This window comes from Otolemur garnettii, unplaced genomic scaffold (assembly GCF_000181295.1).
Source record: "Otolemur garnettii isolate 467f Iridium unplaced genomic scaffold, OtoGar3 scaffold00068, whole genome shotgun sequence".
NCBI classification, from domain to species: domain Eukaryota; kingdom Metazoa; phylum Chordata; class Mammalia; order Primates; family Galagidae; genus Otolemur; species Otolemur garnettii.
In genome coordinates, this window is record NW_003852463.1 from 6,150,396 (window position 1) to 6,157,774 (window position 7,379).

At 39.9% G+C, this 7,379-nt stretch overlaps 1 non-coding gene across 1 annotated transcript; it reads right to left on the minus strand.

The window, feature by feature from the left end:
- Nucleotides 1-3,192: 3,192 nt before the first annotated feature.
- LOC111726521 lies at nucleotides 3,193-3,288 on the minus strand. Its single transcript, XR_002774282.1, has one exon. It is a non-coding gene; the product is annotated as a small nucleolar RNA SNORD2 (small nucleolar RNA).
- Between the last annotated feature and the right edge of the window lie 4,091 nt (nucleotides 3,289-7,379).

Sequence of the window (7,379 nt, forward strand, 5' to 3'; positions counted from 1 at the left end):
ATGCCCAGCTATTTTTTGGTTGCAGCCATCACTGTTGTTTAGCAGCCTGGGGGCTGGATTTGAACCTGCCACCTTAGGTGTATATGGCTGGCGCCTTAGCCACTTGAGCCACAGGAGCCGAGCCAGGGCCAGGTTTCAACCTACCACCCTCACTATATGGAGCCAGCGCCCTACTCACTGAGCCACAGGCACTGCCCTATTGTTGTGTGTTTTTTTTTTTAAAGACAGAGTCTCACTCCATTGCCCTGGGTCCTGGGTGAGTTAAAGTGCAGTGGCTTCATCATAGCTCACTGTGACCTCAAACTCCTGTACTCAAAGGTCCTCCTTCCTCAGCCTCCAGAGTAGCTAGGACTATAGGCACCGCCATTCCTGGCCAAGAGTTTTTTTCACCAGAAATTTTTATCCACTAGGAATTTCACTAGTATTTAGCAAGCCCAAGTTTCTTAAAAAATATATTTCTTAAGGAAAAAAAAGAGAAAATATTTCTCTCTCTTTTTTTTTTTGGTGTAAGAAGTTTCTTTTATTATGGCATTAGGCAAAATTAATACATTTTTATTCAAGGAATTTCATATGTGATTCTCCTTCTGCCATCCATCAAGTGTAGCCTTAGCAGCTCAAAGGCTAGAGTCACTGAAGAGTTACCTTCAAGACAGCCCCCCCCCCTTTTTTTTTTGCAGTTTTTGGCCAGGGCTGGGTTTGAACCCACCATCTCCAGCATATGGGGCCAGCGCCCTACTCCTCTAAGCCACAGCCACCTAAGACAGCCCTTTTTTATAGACCAGATCCTCAATCCACAGTTGTCCTATCAGCCCTACATAACAACATAAGTTTACATCTCCAGAGACCATCATATGAAACAAGCCTCCCTTAGCTCCACAGACCACCTGGTTATTAACTAACTGTAACAGAAGAGTTACAGTGAGATTTAGCTAGACAAATCTCTTCTGCGAAGCACAAGAGATCCAGGCACGCACTGTGTCTACCCTAAAATCTATCAGACAATCACAGTTGCTTGTTTTGTGTTTCCACTTAGACAGTGCTCACACCCAGGCAATGGAGGAAAACAACAGTCTAATAAAGGGTTAATAAAATGTCCCTAGTAGGCTGAGTGCAAAACCTAGTGGGAAGTTTTTTTAATTGTCATGTCCACAGCAAGAAAATATATTTCTTGATGGTGTGTTACCAAAGAGGGTCTGGCTGCCTGCACTGTCAGCCAACATGCAGAGATGGAGATAGGTTCACCAAACTTTGTCAGAAGGCCAGAAATTCTAGATAACAGTGAGAGTAGCCTCTCTAAACCTGTTCTATTCTTCCATTTCCAAAGTCACAGTTCTATACATAAAAGTTAAAAGAAGAACCAACTAATCCTTATCTTTTTTTTTTTTTAATTAAATCGTAGCAGGGTACATTAATACTATCATGGGATACAGTGTACTGTTTCTGTACACAATTTGAAATACTTTCATCCAACTGGTTAACATAGCCTTCATGTCTTTTTCTTAGTTATTGTGTTAAGACATTTATAGTCTACATTTAGAGAGATTTACATGTACCCTTATAGGATGAACCATAGGCGTGATCCCACCAATCACTAACCCTTATCTTAAACAACAGTAATTAAACACTTACCTTAAACAACAATAATTAACACTTATCTTAAATAGCAGTAATTGCCATAACCCAGTGAGCCCTAATAAACAATAATTGACATAACCCATAACCCAAAACAACATTTCTAATTCAAAAGTTAATCTCCCAAATCAATCGCCCTAAACTGCTCAAATATACACCTTCAGGTTAAAACTGACTTTACAAAACAACAAGATTGGGAGACATGGGGTAAAGGTCACTAAACCCACCCGACCAGCTGTGTGGTCTTGGCCCTAGGCTGACTGACTTCATCTTATTCGCAATACATGTGCTCTCGTGTGTATATTTAACCCATGTACAGAAATATAAGTATCTCTCAGAAATTGTTTAAATGCTAAGGAAAATATTATTCATGTTTCTCTCTGTATAAACTTTTAATTAAAGACCAGAAAAATATATAGTTAAATACTATTGTACCTCTGTAGGTAAAAAAACAACAAAAAAAATTTGTTCATGCTTTAAAAAGTAATTTGGTTGTTTTAGTACAAATGATACATCCTGGCTCGGTGCCTATAGCTCAACCAGCTAAGGCACCAGCCACGTACACCTAAGGTGGCGGGTTCGAATCCCCAGCCCGGACCCGCCAAACAACAATGATGGCTGCAACCAAAAAATAGCCAGGCGTTGTGGCAGGCGCCTGTGGTCCCAGCTATTTGGGAGGTGGAGGCAGGAGACTCGCTTGAGCCCAGGAGTTGGAGGTTGCTGTGAGCTGTAATGCCACGGCACTCTACCCAGGGAGACAGCTTGAGGCTCTGTCTCAAAAAAAAAAAAAAAAAGATACATCCTTATTGTAAAATACTTTAACAAATCAGAAAAGCATAAATCACCTGAAATATTAGGACCCAGAAATAAGTACTGACAGAATTTTGGTAAGAACTCTACCAACATTTTTATATGACCATACATGTTTAATTTTATATAAGTGGCATGTTCTTTATTTGATGCATTGTAATTCTCTTTGCCTCTCAATAGTGTCATTGATCTCTTTGAATGTCACCAAATATAGGCATATAATATGACCTTTAAGGATGCTATAGTTTTCCATTTTATTTTGTTTGTTTCATACACTTAAGTCAATTCCATATGGATACAAACACAGCTTGCTGAGAAAGAACATTATAAGCTTCAAAAAATGTTACATAAAGAATGTAAAGTTATGTAAAATAACTTATTTGCAAATGAATCTGGTACTAAACTGTTCCTCTGCAAAGACTTAAAATAGTATATGCAAACAGTGAGGTATTATAAACATGTAGGATGTATTTTTGTTATTACTGGGCTATTAACTAAAATTAAAAAGATGAGCCCGCGTGATGGATGGAGCCTGTAATCCCAGCTGCCTGGAAGACTGAGGCAGGAGGATTGCTTGATCCCGGGAGTCCAAGGTTATTGTGAGCTACTGTTGTACCACTGCATGTCAGCCTGGGTGACACAGTGAGAGTTTGTCTCTTAATTAAAAAGAAAAGAAAACAAAGACGAATCACAAAGTAAAACTCAATAGACTTAACAACATAGGAATGTAAAATATCATAAGAAAAATTTAAAAGAAAAATATATATATATTTGCTTTTCTTAAGCTGTTTTAGTTTTCTCTTCATTTCAGGTCAGTCCTAAAAGATCATTGCCATCATCTCACCAAAAAATTTCTTAAAACAAATGGAATTGAAACACAACATACCAAAATCTATGGGACACAGCATAAGCAGTGCTAAGAGTGAAGTTTATAGCAATAAACACTTCCATCAAAAAAATAGATTTGAAATAAACAGTGTAAAGATACACCCCAAGGAACTAGAAAAGCAAGAACAAATCAGACCCAAAATCAGAAGGAAAGAAACAGTGATGATCAAAGTAGAGCTAAAAGGAATAGAGTCTAAAAAAAAATTATATGTATATAAAATACATAAAAGATTGATGAAACAAAAGTGTTTTGTTTTGTTTTTTCTTGAGACGGAGTCTCACTTTGTCGCCCTTGGTAGAGTGCCATGGCATCACAGCTCCCAGCAACCTCAAACTCTAGGGCTTAAGTGATTCTCTTGCCTCAGCCTCTCAAGTAGCTGGGACTACAGGCGCCCACCACGACGCCTGGCTATTTTTAGAGATGGGGGTCTCGCTCTGGCTCAGGCTTGTCTTGAACCTATGAGCTCAGGCAATCCACCCGCCTCCACCACCCAGAGTGCTAGGATTACAGGTGTGAGCAACCAAACCGGGCCAACAAAAGTTGCTTTTTTGAAAAGATAAATAAAAATCAATAAACTACTAACCAGACAAACCAAGAAAAAAGAGAGAAGATCTAAATAAGTAAAATCAGAATTGATTGCTGCATGTCAGCTGGGTTGTTTTTTTTCCATATACCTGAGCACGGAAAAACTAATGGAAAATTGTATTTTCTTACCTAATGGAAATCTGAAATGACTGCAAATTCTAGTGAATGTACAGGTTTGCTTTCATGTCCCTCTTCTGGATTGCTTTAGAAGTGATGTGTTATCTCCTACCCATGTTTCATCTGTATAAAAGAATACCCGCACCAGTTTTTCTCCTGTCCCTCAGAAGAGCCAAACTTTAAGTTTTATGCCTATTTATTACTGATAAATTCCAATAAATCTTTTTATACAATAAAATAAAATAAAATCAGAAATGGAAAAGGAGACATTACAACTGTTAGCACAGAAATACAAAAGATTGTCAGAGATTATTATGAAACTTATATACTAACAAACAGGAAATCCTAGAGGAAATGGATAAATTCCTGGGCACATACAACTTACCAAGATTGAATCAGGAAGAAATAGAAAACTTCAGCAAACTGATAACAAGTCATGTGATCAAATCTGTACAAAATATCTCCCCAAAAAGAAAAGTCCACGGTTGGATAGCTTCACTTCCAAATTCTAACAACATTCAAAGAAGAATCAACACCAATTTTTCTCAAACTGTTCAAAAAAATGAAAAAGAAAGAAGTCTTCCAAGCTCATTCTACAAGGTCAGCATTATTATGATACCAAAGCCAGACAAAGATGCAACAACAACAAAAAACTACAGGCCAATATCCTTGATGAACATAGATGCAAAAATTGTCAATAACATTTTAGCAAATTGAGTCCAGTAGCACATCAAAAAGATAATACTCCGGGATGAAATGAGATATCCCAGGGATGCAAAGATGGTTCAACAGACACGAATCAATAAACATGATACATTACATCAGCAGAATGAGGGACAAAACCCATATGATCATCTCAATAGCTGCAGAAAAAGCATTTTTCAAATTTGATAAAATTCAGCAACCTTCATGGTAAAAACTCTCTACAAACTAGGCATACAAGGAATATGCCTCAATGTAATAGAAGCTATATATGACAGACCCACAGCTAACATCATACTGAATTGAAAAAAACTGAAAGCCTTTCCTCTAAGAACTAGAACAAGACAAGGATGCCTACTTCACCATTCCTATTCAGCATACTACTACAAGACTCCCAGGTGTGTCCAACCTGCAGTGGATTATGTGAGGAGTCTTGCTTAACAGTGGTGGTGTATATCACAACAATTATGCACAGACACTTTTTTTTGCTAATCAGTTTTCATTGGTGTTTGTGTATTTAATGTGTAGCCCTAGACAACTCTTCTTTTAATGTGGTACAGAGAAGCCAGAAGGTTGGACACCCCTATTAGCCAGAGCAATCAGGTAAGAGAAAATAAGGAACAACAACAACAAAAAGGAACAAACAAATAAACACCCCCCAATACAAGTAATCTCATTAAAAAGTAGGCAAAGGATGTGAATAGATACTTCTCAAAAGAAAAGAGGTCAACAGGTCTATGAAGAAATGCTCAATATCACTAATCATCAGTAAAATGCAAATCTACAAGATATCCTCTTACCTTGCTTAGAAAATAAATGAATTTTTGAAAATCCCTGAATCAGCTCAGTGCCCATAGCATAGTGGTTACAGCACTAGCCACATACACCAACCACATACACCGAAGTTGGTGGGTTCAAAACCAGCCTGGGCCAGCTAAACCAACAATGACAATTGCAACAAAATATAGAAAGGAGTTGTGGCGGGCGCCTGTAGTCCCAGCTACTTGGGAGGCTGAGGCAAGAGAATCGCTTAAGCCCAAGATTTGAGGCTGCTGTGAGCTGTGATGCCAAGGCACCCTACCGAGAGGGACAAACTAAGACTTTATCTCAAAAAAAAAAAAAACACCTGAATCATAAAATGACCATTATATTTCTGCATTAGGTACCTGTTTATTCATTAGCTTGTCCAGGAAAAAGAACAAATATCAATAGTTTGCTTTTATCAATTCATAATTTTCCATTTCCTTCACAATGTGTTCCCATTGAGTACACACACAGGATAAAAATAGAAAACTCTGAGATGGTGCTTTTGCCAGTTGCTCAGATGACTTTCTGAACAAGAAAGTTTTATATGGGTGCATGGGTGTAAGAACTTGGCTTGAAATGTTTAAAAAGCAAGAAAAGACAGCAGAATCCATTTCTCACTGGAGCAGAGCCTAGGTTGTCCTGTTTATCTGAAATTAAGCCCAAATCCTAAAAATCCCACTGTCAGCCTCCTGCAAACGAGCCAGCTTTCCCAGGGAATGTTGGCTAGAGCTCTGGCAGAGGCAGAGGACAGGACATATAGCAGCAGACACTAATTCACCACGTAACTATTTTCATATCCACCCAAGAGCCCACAGAAGTGCTGATAAATGACATGGGTCAATTCAACAAACACTTTTTAGACACCTGCTTTGTGCCAGGCAGTGTTCCCTGATGGTACACAGTGGCATGGAGGTGGAAGAAGCCCAGGCGCAAGCCAGCTGCAGAAGATTGTGACGGAACCATTCTCTACCTCCTAAACCCCTTCACCCCCAAGCTCCACACAGTGCAGGGAACATCAAGGTGGGACAGTTCCAGTCCAGCCTCATGTCTCCCCTTGTGCCTTAGTCTGCAGGGAGGCAGAATCCCAGAGGGACCCTCCCAGCACACAGTCCTATTTGGCACTGGGCCCAGGGCTGCCAGCAAGGGAAAGTGCTGGTGCAGACGTCAGCTGTCACTGAGGGCAGCAGCAGGTCAGCACTCTTCTCCTTTACTTTTTTTTTTTTTGAGACAGAGTCTCACTATGTCATCCCTGGTACAGTGCCGTAGCATCACAGCTCACAGCAACCTCCAACTCTTGGGCTCAAGCAATTATCTTGTTTCAGCCTCCCTAGTAGCTGGGAGGGAGGCATTTGTGGTGGGGGCCCTGGCTAGGGTGTTATGGTGTCATCATAGCTCAAAGCAACCTCAAACTCCTGGGCTCAAGGAATTCTCTTGCCTTTTGTAGAGACAGGGTCTTGCTCTTGCTCAGGGTAGCCTCAAACCCCCAACCTTAAGTGACCCTCCTACCTTGCCCTCCCAAAGTGCTAGTATTACACGTATGAGACACTGTGCCAGGCATGCTGAACAACAATGACAACTACAACAAAAAAAATAGCCAGGCATTGTGGCAGGCGTCTGTAGTCCTAGCTACTTGGGAGGCTGAGGCAAGAGAATTGCTTAAGCCCAAGAGTCTGAGGTTGCTGTGAGCTGTGACATGACAGCACGCCACAGCACTCTACCAAGGGTGACATAAGTGAGACTCTGTCTCAAAAAAATAAAAAGAAAAGAGGTTTTCTCTACTTAATGCTTATACTTGAAATATGCTTAGCTGGGTACAGAAGCCAAGGTTTATTTTCAT